The sequence below is a fragment of the Rhipicephalus microplus genome, chromosome 5 (assembly GCF_043290135.1).
Source record: "Rhipicephalus microplus isolate Deutch F79 chromosome 5, USDA_Rmic, whole genome shotgun sequence".
NCBI lineage: Eukaryota > Metazoa > Arthropoda > Arachnida > Ixodida > Ixodidae > Rhipicephalus > Rhipicephalus microplus.
This window is the reverse complement of record NC_134704.1, coordinates 138,497,870-138,507,870: the sequence shown is the minus strand read 5'-3', so window position 1 is coordinate 138,507,870 and position 10,001 is coordinate 138,497,870. Positions and strand designations below refer to the sequence as shown.

The window sequence follows — 10,001 nt, the reverse complement described above, 5'->3', positions numbered from 1 at the left end:
ATTGCCTTCCCTCAGCTGCCACAGCTTGAGGTGAGTAATATAGCAAGTCTCACGCATACATAGGGCCTACCCTTGAAGTAACTGGTCCAGCTGTGAAATGCTCAGTTTTTCTCAAATAAATTTTTTGGTTTGAGTTTTCTCAGTTCTCGAGTCCCTTCACAATCAAGCAGACCCAATGTTCCCCTTAGTCCTTAATTTTGTTATATTATGAAATAGATAAAAAATTAATAATGAAAATAAAAATACTAATAACTGTTGGGCAAAAAACACAGTCCCACATACGTACTTGAACGCAATATTGCTTTTATTTTGTTTTAGAACCTAAGGCATTAGAAAAAATAGCAGTACAATAAAAACGTTGAAGAAAAAAAGTTTAGACTTGGCGAGACTCGAACCTGCGGCACTTAGTTGTGCTCGCGTACGTGAACTGTGTGCGTTAACGTGCTGAGCTATTCGCGCTGAGCAGTGCACAAGAGTTTAATGTATGTATATAAATTTGCTCTTTACATGCTATGTGTTGGCATATTTATGTACGATATGCAATCGTATCTATTGTTGTGTGCATATGTTTTGTGATTGTATATACGTCACATGCTTTTCGCATGTCTTTCAACTATAGATTGCTGCCCCGCCGCGGATGAAAACAAGTCTTTTTACACCGACACACAAGCTTGAGCAGTCGAAGGTGGTTTCCCAGGGCTCCCTTGTGATTGAGTCGGCCACCACAGGGAATTAGAGTGATACGCCATTAATCCCTGCATCTAGCTGTATTCCACTTAGTAGCTCTATCACTTGATGACAAATCGAGCGCGGGGCGCGACGCTATTGCGCACGACCATGCCTCGCGTATTGGCGACATCAGCTGATTGTGCCGGCCCGCTTGCTTCGATTTGCTTCAGAGCAAAGAAATGTCATACCTTGAAAGATTGCGTACTGCACTATGTCAAAATGTTCCTGCTTTGTAGCCATCCTATGATTCATTGAGAATTGATAACTCTGATATCACTACTGTAGAGCTTTTGCGTCGGCGACAAGCACCGAACGTGAAACTGCGCTACGTCTGTCGTAGAAGCAGTAGGAGGCTGTCGTCTGCTAGAACAAAAACAAAACAAAGACCTGCGAAAATATTCATAAGTTGTAACTTGTTTTTGAATAACCGTTTATCACTTTTAAAGTTATTTTGCTAGATAACATACATTTTTTTCAGTTTCTAGCAGCGCCAGATGTTTTTTTTTATTTTCTTCACACAGATATCCAAGCCAAATTCATTCACAGCTAAAGCCACATGTTGTTTGTCTTTGTTTCCGGGGGCATGCCGTTTGCGTGCGTCTCTCATGTGTTCGCGCTGCTACACACAAGAGCACGAAATGTTAAATTTACGCAAGGAAGCGCCGTTCCTCGTTCATGTGATGTGCTAAGATTGCGCCCTATTTTCGCGGTTGTTCGACTGCCGATCAAGTGCGAGTCGTCCAAGGAATCGGCGGGTTGGGCGGGCGCTCGAAGGACTCCGAGGTGACGGCTGACGCCTGTGGTTGCTTCCCTCAGGACAGTGTGAAAGAAACTGAAGGTAAGGGGGACACTTTTTTATGTAGACCAAGTACGCCACTCAGTGCAAGTGTGTGTTGCTGCACTCGAGCGAGGCGTCGTAAAACGGCAACCTTATGCGCCTTTGCGAGTGCGGTTGCCGATTCGCTTTGACCACGCTAACGCCAGAAGAGCCATGGCGCATCGGCGCGGCCTTACTGGAGCTAATTTGAGACAACTGCGGCAACATGCATGTGTATGGTGATCGATTTTTTCATATGTGCAATGTAGTGAGGAAGACGCACACGGCGCTTGCTACGTTGTTAATTAAACGAAGCCTGCAGTGCCATTTGATGCAAAGCAGCATTTTGTTTATGTTCGCGGGCGATACAATTTGTAACTTGCTCGATTCACCTAGCCAACCGCCTAAGTGGGTTGATTAGCATATGTTCACGGTAGAGCGTTATTATGCCCCTAAACAGTGGCGTGTGCTTGTTAAAAGATATAATGTGTGTGCTTAGTGTAGAGAGAGAGAGGTGTTCGTGCAATCTGCATGTGTACCTGCAAGACGCTTTTGCTTGTAAATAATATTGTACCGGCCAGCACCTACATTGTATGCCTGACTTTGAAGAAAACTTGCATGCACAATGTGAGATTTTGTAATCTGCCAGAGTTGCTTTTTATAAAATAATACACTGCCAGCATGTTCAAAATATGTTTCGCTGCTGTGTGGCAGGGGTGTGGTAATCACGTTGTTGTGTAGTTGCTGATGCAAGCACTTATAGTTTTGATGCTATAATATTTCTCATCTAACTCATCAGGTGTTTGGCTGTTTCAGCACAAACAAGGCAAAGAGAGAAGGAAGACGGGTAATGACAGGACCAGTGCCGACGTTTGTTTGCAGGAGAATACCCATGTTGGTGTATTTATTGTGACAGCCTTTCTGTGTTGCTTTTTTGCCCAATTTATGCAAAAACACAGTTGTCAGCATTATGAGAGAGAACACTGAAATTAGCTTTTAAAGATCATGGTGACTAAATGCTTAGTAATTCACAGCACAAAGTAACAACAAAAGACATCAGTATAATCAATGTGGACGAGTACAGTCTTGCATCGAAAAATTATATTGTGCAAAATGTTGCCTAAGTAAGAAACCTCTCTATGTTTGCAAATAGTGTGACGTCACTTTGAGCACCGTGCCAGCCATTCCCTCCCTCTGTGCAAGGGCTGGTTGGCAAGGAAGTTGTTTGTGACGTTCCTGATAGACCACTGAGATGTATGCGATTCTAAACCTGTAGCATAATATATACGTAATCTTTTGCGCAGTTACATCGCTGCATCTGACACCTACAACTTATTTGTATATTTACATTGCTCCCTTAGGACCTAACACACAATCTTGTTGTTTGCATTGTCACTTCATGAATACCGAGCGGTAAAGGTACTGAGTATAAGTGAAACAAGAATCTCTGCTTATTACATGAAGCCATATGAGGCCTTCGATAAAACGAGTTATACCTTTATTGGGCTTGTGTACTCGTCGGGGCGATTCATACATGCAGCTTCAGCAAATGGTATCTTCCAGCCCGGTGACCATGCAATTTTTTTCTGCATACAGCGCAAACACCGAGATGTACCCACTCGCAGATGGTCGCGTCAAGTGCATATTTACCTTGACTAAAATGTCGAATCAAGTTTTTTCATCGACCGGTCCCTGCCATGAGTGCTAACGTCTTCACAAACAAGACACATTGTTATTGACACTGCACACACCACACTCAATATTCTCAGTTGAACCGATATTCTCAATACCTTTCAATGCACACTACATGCCGCAATCAACAGTGCACATTTTTGAAGACTATGCCGCTGTTGCTCGCACAGGCCACCACATGTGTTCACTTCTTCAAGATAAACAGACAGCGTGGCAGATATTTTACCACACAGTTTACCACACAACTAGATGTTTGCTGACACGTACTACAGCAAATGTCGACATTGTAACGTGAATTGTAAGCTTTGAAAAATTGAAACTTGCCCCAAACACCGCACGACTGTACCGGGCTGAGCCACCAGCGGGAGTGTTTTTCCAGCCACACCTTTTACATGTGCCAGTGACATCATGCTGTGACGTACCTCGGTAGGGGCCTATCGCTGCATACTTTATGTGAATGAGGGTCCTGTTAGTGAAAGCAGGCATTGTTGATTTCGTAACTTGTTCATTCCCAACTGGACCTTCATTTGCACGAGTTGTCTGACTGATATTCAGGCGAACTTTTGTGCAATAAATTATACAGTTGGCAGTATGTGCTTGCTCCATACTGTTGTTACTGGTGTTTCTTGTTGTTACTTTGCACTGCTCATTACTGCTCACCTACAGAAACTAGCCTGTCTTGCCGCTGTTTTCGACAAGATGCAGCAGGCAAGTGCGATAGTGTTCATAACTCTAAATTCTCGAGCAAAATTGATCGTTTCATATTCAGTTAGTTGCATTCATAGCAGTACATTATAAGAAATCATTGATTAAACATTAATCCGTGTTCCTTCACATAATGCTCACAACTTTTATATCAAATTGAATGGTGTTTATAAAAACATGGGTTTTAGCTAAACTTCTTGCTCTTTTCTCGAACAACTGACAAAACGCTATTGCATGCTTACTTGCCATGAATTGGACTGTGTTCGAAATACATTGCAATTCTTCACCGGACTGCCAGTACACTTCACATTGGGGGAACATTTATTAACCATGGATTGATTAATTAAGAACGGAAAGAAAGAAGCGGCAGGCCGGGATACTTGATATTGGCATTCGTTCTGCTACCCAGCGTATTATCATGCAAACTTCCTATAGAGTGGTTATGCGTCTTGCACGTGTGTCATAAACCAAGAACTTTGGGTAGAACTATATTTATCTTACAAATGTTTGCAGGACTGTGGAGGCTGTAGGGCTGCTTAGGAATGGTGGAATCCCTGGACATGTGTTCAACCTTGCTGCATCAGCTCCTTGGTGTTTTCACGGCATCTTTACAGATGTGTTGTGTGAGTAAAGCAAGCAGGTTTCAACACAAGGAAAAGTATAATATGGCAGCACCTCTTGTGCGTGCCTTACATCCCAAGTATATAAAAATATTTATCTTGCACCTTGTGACCTGTAATTTTTAAGAAGACACTTCTTTTTGCTTTATATTTGAGTCTTGATGCTTCAACAGCAATGTATTTGTGTTTGACAGCAAGTGTTCTTGAACAAATAACTGATGTCAATAATGACAAAACACCCTTCATACTTGGTCCTTATTATAAGCTAGCACATATCTGTAGCAGATTCATTTATTCATTTTTTGCTGGGATGACAATGGGCAAGTAGCAAAGGCAAGTTCAGATTGGAGTGGTCAGTGACGTCTGTTTAGGCTCTGCCAGATTTCTTTGCAACCAGAGTTACTTGTGGCCACATATACAATGAAGCCACATGACGGGCATTCTACATGAGATTACACTCAATCTGTGCCAAACAAATGCAGATATCATTAGCTTGCCACTATAAAAAGATCCTAAACCAACACAAGGTTGAAATTTAGTCGTGGTGTTGCAGTTGTGTATGACTCTACAATGGATGCATAGCCGTGATAATTTGTCTATATGTTGTCGCAATAGTGATGTTACACACATTGTACGATACAAAAGAGGTCCACGCTTATTTCGCTTTTTTTCGCTATGCTTCTTTCTTGTCTCTTCTTGCCATGTGCTCCTCCTCACTGTACAAGGAGCAAGAGTAGTGGGCACACAAACACGTACTTAAAAAATTGTTGTAATGTGAGCACTGAGAAGCTGAACACTTTCAAAAGGCTCAAAAAGGTAAAGGTATTGTTTCTAGCTACTTTTTGGGCACCCATAGCTAGTTGTGCTGCTGCAGTTAAAAAATAAGTTAAATTTTAAAAATTATTTGTAGGTGGTTTCGCACCCATATTTGCAGTTACATACAGAACTACGTTTCAATGCGTAAGCAAAATTTGTTCACTCTAAATCAATCCTAATTATATCTGAAATTCAGGAAATATTCACAGAAAAGCTCAGGAAAAGGCTAAGTGGTTGCCCCTTGAACATGAAGGAGATACCCTTCTTCTAAAAGGTCAATAGACAGTCTAGTAGTCTCGATATTACATGCACTATAAAATATTCCGGTGTGGTGCTTTTCATGCATAATGAGAGGGGTTTTTAATAGAACTGTTGTCACTTTGCCCTGCGTTGCTGAAATCGTTAACATAGTTATAATACATGAAGCACAATATGCCTTTTGATTTTATGCAAATGGTCTGCTTACCCAGAAGGTTTAGCTTGATTTGGCTAAAAACATAAATGCTCTCAACTTTTTTTTCATTATAGAGCAGGTTTATTTTTAAAATACGCGACCATTGATGTGAACGCACTTGGTGGCGTGCTTGATTAATCCTTCACTATCACCACTCTACACCTGCTACAGTGCATAGTGTGACAAAAGTAATGGTACTTAGTATTACTGGCAGCATATACTTTTATCTCTCAAAGTGTGTTAAAAAGCCTGGTAAAAACGTGTGAATGTTTTTTTTTCGCTCCAACTAAATACTCTGGTCTACTCAAAGTAGCTTCCGCTCTTTTAAGGTCCTCAAACTATTAGGTGTTCGAAAGAAGTATCAATGCCATATGCTTTCTTTGTCAGCCTACTCACCACTCTAATAATGAGAATTACCCGACAACATTACCCAGTAAAATATAGGGATGTTATAAAAAGTAATGTCTATTCAATTGTCAAAAAACGTTGCCAAGTTATGTTTTTGTTCACTTTTCTTTTCATAATTTTGTTAAAGTTACTTTTGATAACATCCCCTATATTTTGTTTGGCATCATTTTCTGCTAGTTTTCATTATAATGTGTTCAACAAAGACAACAAACCCTTAGGTATATAGTTCTTTCCTTTACTCTTGAATCTGAAACAGTGAATCTCAGTAATATTAGCGGTGTGTGACTTGTTTTTTTTATCAGTTGTGCATGTGTTCAAGTACATGCATTTAGGTGGGAGGGCGAACCATTGCCACCTCCTGTGACTAGCAAATTTTCTGTGAACTAGATGCATAATGCTGCCAAAGAAGTATAGGGATATCGGAAGTAATCGTAACGTAATTGCAATCGTAATGTAATTGCCAGTAGGCAAAAAAAAGGTGTCCCACACTCGCCATAATGGTAACAGGCAGCGCCGACTGACTCTTCCATGTATAAATGCACATATATACCGTACAAAATGGAAGAGGGATAGCCGTCAAGGTAGCTCAGTTGATAGAGCATCGGACACGTTATTCGAAGTTCGCAGGCTCGGTCCCTGTACAGGGCAGGTTATCTTTTTTTTCCCTTCTACTTTTCTTTCTTCATAATTACAACACTTCTATTCTTCTTGAAGATTTTCTGGTGTAAAAAAGGTACCTTATAATCTGAAGAGGCAAACAGAATGTTCCAGTGTACGAGTTTGCTCTTGTAGTGGTTAAAAGTAAGCTATGTTTTGAAGAATAAATCATTCTGCCACTTGCCCAAAGAATCTAAAGAATGCCTACAGGACATGGCACTGTATGCACTTTTTTTTTGAATCAAGCTATCTTGTATTCTATTTTTATAAATTACATGGGATGCACATGATGGTATCACACACTTTAATTCCACAAAGATTATGCAGTGAACACAGTTATAAATGCGAAATTGCATAAGGATAAGGCGAAAACTGCACCCTCAACGAAAATGTACAGGGAGCACAGGTTGCAGGCGTCATTCCTTCTGCCCGTGCTTTTCAAGTGCGAGCTGTTTTCACCTCGTTCTGACCAACTAACTAAATTGAGATGTGTTGTTATAGTGCAAGAAGATGCTCCACGGGAAACGAGGTTTGTCTCAAACTCTGTGTGTGTCTTTCAATCTATATGGTGCCCGGTTCAAGAGTTCATGCAGACCAGATCGTGTAAAACAGGACCGTGTAAAATGGACCGTGTAAATAAAATAAAATTGACCATGTAAATAAACAGGATCGTGTAAAATGTCGTTTTCATGTGCAACTGTAGTTGTGGTTGTGCTGAATGACCTTCCTTTATATACACTACATAAAAAACTTGCTCCTTTAGAGTCGAGTGCATCATCGGATCGATTGTAAATGTTTGCATATGCGAGGCCTTAAGTTTTATAAGAAATTCCTCAGTGTGCCACGAGGAAATGTGTGTTCAGCCAAAATTTGCATAATATTATATACAATTCTTAAAGCCTCGTCTACAACTTTGTGCAGGTTGACCTTGAGCAGAAAACGAGGAGCGGCAGCAGCCACCAGAAAAGAGCAAGCACCCTCCAAGCTCCCGAAGCTCTCTTCGACAGGAACAGCAAGGTCACTGTGTGGCATTGAAATCCATTGCAAGGAGTGCCTTATCGGTACACTGTGCTGCTCTTTCATCGCAGAAGACGAAGTTGACCACTCCAGAGGAACTTCACGCTGTGTATTGTGAGTGATTCAGTGGTTTTGTTTTTGTCCAGCCAGCAGTCAAGAAATCATGTGTCAGATTCAGCCGGGATGGCTAGAGGGAGTCGGGCAGGCATGTTCGGACATTTGTCTAGCCAAGTAGTGCCAATTTTCGCACTGGTCCTGTTGGAGTTACTGCCACAATCACAGAAGCTACGTCACCTCTCTAAATGTACAGATGTGTCGGGGAAGATTAGCTGCATTAGGTTTTTCTATAACTGATAGCTGCCAACATTCTTCATTATACAGGAGTTTTGTTCCTCACTTATGGGTGTAAAGCCCTCCACAGAAAAAAATTCAACACGTCTACTTTCAGAAGGCTCCAAGGCTCTACTTGTAGGTTTTTTCAGCTTGTATCATAAGCACCTCGTTTGGGTGTACATGAACTTTTTATAAACATGTACACGAAAAATTTGGGTGGCCGGTTGTTTTGTCGTTATCATGTTCCTCGCAATATTCTTAAGCATGTTGTGCATTACGTTGTCAATCTGGTTCATGTGCATAGAAGACATTACGAAGTTTCAGGCTACAGTATAAAAAGCCTGGAAGCAAGCTATCAATAATTTTTTAACAGAGTTGCTTAATCTGACACATGATACATCACTAAACTTTCGTGCGTATTTATCAATGTAAGGTCGTCTTAGTGTTATCCAAAATGAAGATGTGAGTCGACAGATGGAAACACCTAGAGGGGTAATCAGGGTGAACAGTGGAAGTGCCTCAGACAGGCTGGCCGATGTTGCGATTGAGGACCTATTTTTTAGAAGTCACCCTGTCATCCTTGGCGTGTTAGTTTAGATGGGGTCAGTAATGACATCATCTTTTGGTGTAGGCGTGTGTGCCTGTTGGAAATGTTTGTCTGTAAAAAAAAACCTATAACGCAGAAGAGTGCAGCCCTTGCTTCTTTTCAAGTTAGGTTGCGCTGATACAAAGTGTTCTCCTGTCGGAGGTTGGGGGTAAGGGAATAAAAAAAAGATGAATGATAGAATGAAGAAAAAAGAAGAAAGAAAAGGGGGATGCAAAGTAAAAGTAGTGCTACACTGCTCCTACTTTGCATCCCCCCTTTTCTTCTTTTTTTCTCTTGTTTTCTTTTTTCACCTTTTTTGTTAGATTTGCATTGTCCCATCTAGTGCATGAATCAATGACACATGGCTTTGCTATAGCAAAGATGCCTATGTGGTGTTGGATTGAACAGTGCATTGTACTTCATTCAGTTAATTACAGACTGATCAGCCTTGCAAAAAGTGCTTCCTGTCTATCACCACACATGTTCAAATGAAAAGTTTGTGCTTGGCTCCTAGTATGCTGGTATATAGCTTGTGTCTTGGACTACTCAAAATGAATGTTATTTTGCTGCTGTTTATGGTAATGAATTTATCCAACATGAAAATATCTTGCGTTGTGAACTTTGTCGGACCTGCCTTTCTTTTTCTTTCCTATGCAGGCATTGTATGTGAGGGAGGCAGCAACAGAGAGGTGATAGCTTGAGCTTCGGAAGAATAAATGCTGGCAGTGAAGCAATTACACATCAAACATCCCTGCCATTTTGCCAACCGTCCTAAATGTGTTTTGAAAAAAAAATATTGTGCTCGTTTACTGTATTGAAAACAGCAAAATGCTAAAATATATCGCAGAGAACAAAATATTAGGCCATGTTGGTGCCTTCCCGACTTCCCAGGATGTCGTCTGGGTGTTGGTTGTAAAAAGTAAAAAGTGTTTCAAAAATACTGCCTCTCCTACACCAAATTCGGTCTAGGTATTAAGTAAAGGTGATTGTGTGTAGTGCAAGAAGCTCAGTAATATTAGTGCAATTTTTTTGCCACATCAAAAGCAAGGAAGCAGTTCTTTTTATATGGCAAGTTATAGGATTACATTTTGTCTTGAAGTAGAAATGGAATTTTGAAGTTTTCTTATGATGGCTGTTTTCTGCATTTGATATACGACAGCTTACGTT

The 10,001-nt window shown here is 40.8% G+C and overlaps 1 long non-coding RNA gene across 1 annotated transcript; it reads left to right on the top strand.

Moving 5' to 3' along the window:
• The first annotated feature begins 1,471 nt into the window (after positions 1 to 1,471).
• LOC142817393 (uncharacterized) lies at positions 1,472 to 8,342 on the top strand. The gene is made up of 3 exons (XR_012895208.1): positions 1,472 to 1,567; positions 4,457 to 4,566; positions 7,820 to 8,342. It is a non-coding gene; the product is annotated as an uncharacterized LOC142817393 (long non-coding RNA).
• Positions 8,343 to 10,001: the final 1,659 nt, after the last annotated feature.